This window comes from Meleagris gallopavo, chromosome 29 (genome assembly GCF_000146605.3).
Source record: "Meleagris gallopavo isolate NT-WF06-2002-E0010 breed Aviagen turkey brand Nicholas breeding stock chromosome 29, Turkey_5.1, whole genome shotgun sequence".
NCBI lineage: Eukaryota > Metazoa > Chordata > Aves > Galliformes > Phasianidae > Meleagris > Meleagris gallopavo.
Window position 1 is genome coordinate 3,936,307 of NC_015039.2, and position 2,702 is coordinate 3,939,008.

The following is a 2,702-nucleotide window of genomic DNA, read 5'->3' on the forward strand; positions in this document are numbered from 1 at the left end:
GGGGGGAGCGGATGGCAAACACTACCAGAAAAAGCGACACATCAAAAAAACACAAATATAAGAGGCCTTGATTCAGCAGGAGCCTCACGGATCGCAGCCCCACCAGCCCTCGGGCTGTTCCCTCCCCAGGCAGCAAACAGCCCTCCTGCCGGCAGCTCGGCGCTGCTCCCGGAGCGCTTCCAAGAGCTCAGCACGAGGAGGAGCAGAGGGAGAAGTTCCCCGGGCCTGCTTCCCCTCTGGGGGTCGTTCATCACCTGGTGGGGGGTGAGGCCGCTCCGGGGGCTGGGAGCAGGCTGGGGCAGCCCCTGGAGGGCCACGCTGGGATGGCAGCGCGTCCCATCCTCTGCACCACCTGCAGCGCCCCGACCTGCCCAAGAGCAAAGCCTTCGGGGTTTTAAGCGCATTGATTCACAGCTGCCCTTCCCACCCTCCTTTTCCTTTCCATCTCTGTGACTTGCAGATCAACCAAGGAGAGAGCAGAGGATGGTTCTGGTGATGGATGAGGGAGCACAAAGCTTCCATTGCCCCGCTCACACGGCTGCAGCTCTACCAAAGATCCGCACTCACGAGTCACTGCCTGCGCCCACAAGAAACAGCAGTAGAGTGGGGCTGTGTGTGTGGGCCCACCAGCCCCCAGCTGGGCTCTCACTGCTGCTCAACTAAAGCTTTGCTGCAGCAGTTCAAGCAGACAGGGGCTCTCCTGCAGCACAGACCCCAGGGCTCCCAACCATTCCTCAGTTGCCACTGCGGTCGGGTCAGCAGCCCCACACTTCTCATCCTCTGAGAGGCTCAGAACAAAACCCCTAAAAGTCTGTTCTCTGCCATTTACAAAGGAGCACCGTGCTGTGCTCCGCAGCGCTCACTCCAGTTCAAAGGCAGCAGAGGTCCCAAAGAGCAGCGGCTGCAGGAGCCCCCAGTGCTCCCCATGGCAGCGCACCCCCCACACCTGCACCTCCTCCAGCCCTCCCCGAGCTCCGTGCAGAAGAGCAGCTCCTGTCTTCAGGCAGATACAGCCATGGATTAGGACTTAACTTCAAATCGTTTCCCTTGCAGTTTCCAAGTGATCTTTCTTATCAACTAATTAAAAAATTTCCATAATTAGGCTGGAGAAAATCATGGCTCGGGAACGTTCCCATTTCAAAACAGCCCTGAGCCGTGTGCAGTGCAGGGTGGGAGTTGGGCCCCCTGGGCAGCACCAACCTCACTGCAGATGGGGCTCACGGTCTCCGGGCTCAGGGGGTGCAGCTCCCCTCCATGCAGCACCAGGACTGCTTTTACAGTCATGGTTTGAACTGCGTGGCAGCCAGGAACCCCAGTGCACCCCCAATGCACCCCCAATGCACAGCTTGCTCCCAAGCTCCCCACAGCTCCCTAAACACACAGATCCCCTTTTAAAACTTGCAAATAAGTTGTTGTGGCTCCAATTAGAAATGAGCACTTGTTACCACGCAGTCAGACCGACTTTCCTTGAGAGCACAGATACATTTCTTGACATATAAGTAATGACACTCTTTTGGAGGCAGTCTGAGAGCATCCAACTAAGAAACAGCTTCTGAACATCACAATATTGTTTCTGAATTGACAAACAGAGCCTCCTGGGCTTCATTACTCCACTCCAGGCACACGCTTTTGCATTTTTCTTTCCTCTGGGAACGACGAAGGGCGTGCAGAAGCACAGGCTGTGCGCTCAGAACATTCCGGCACAGCTCCCGAATGGGCTGAGGTACTGGGACAAGGGTTCAACAGCAGCAGAGCTGAGAGCAGCTCCCGCCCCTCTCCTCCATGCTGGCCACACGCTGTGCTTCCAGGACCTGCCTGCTTCCCACCCTGCAAACTCCACAGCGTAAAGCAACTCAATTAACTTTTCCAGCGCTCTGCTGAGAGCATCCATGCACAGATCCTCATTTATTTGATATCAGCTTCACGTCACACTCCTGGAAGCACACAGATCTCCCCAGTGATCTTCCAGTATATCAGCACAGGGTGCAGGCTCTTTTTTCAAAAGAAAGCACCATCCAAGCAGACGCCAATTCTGGGGGGCACATCATACAGAACACGATGCAAGAGCCGAGCATGGGCACAGCACACAGCACAGCACACTGAGAGCTCAGAGCAGAGCTTTGCACACTTGCACGCAGGATTATATGAGCTGGTTTTATAAACGCATGCGGCGGATTACAGAACAAGGAAAAAAATCCCACAGCACACATTATTGCCAGCCTGATTCTGAACTCCACATATGGCGAGAGTTTATTGTTAGCAGAGTTCTGCCGGCAGCCGCGGCGTGAGCGGGGTGGTTCCTGTCCCACCCGTACAGAGCCACAGGAAAACACCTGCAGAAGCAGCAGCTGCCACACGGCAGGCAGGTCGGGCACGCACCGCACCGTCTCGTCCCATCCCGGTGTGCAGGGTTTGTTCCCAGGCGCAGCTCCCCGCCCTGCCCAGCGCAGCGCAACGCGGAGCGCGGCCCGGAGATAACGGCGCTGCTTCGGGCTTAAGCAGAGCGCGGTGCTGAAGGCTGAAGGCGCGGGCAGTGCGCCGGATGAGGAGCGTCCCGGCTCCCATCCCAGCCCACCGCCCTCCCGGCCCGTCGCTCGACTCACTGACAAAAAGCGTTTTGTGGGCCTTCAGGAAAAATCCTTCGCTTTAAAAGCTCGCTACCCCCCGCGCAGCCTTGCGGCGAACCGCGGCTCCGAGCCCAG

The 2,702-nt window shown here is 57.3% G+C and overlaps 1 protein-coding gene across 1 annotated transcript in view; it reads right to left on the reverse strand.

The window, feature by feature from the left end:
- DHX58 (DExH-box helicase 58) overlaps window positions 1-2,702 on the reverse strand; it is a 30,896-nt gene that overhangs the window by 7,520 nt on the left and 20,674 nt on the right. The gene's annotated exons all lie outside the window — the stretch shown is intronic.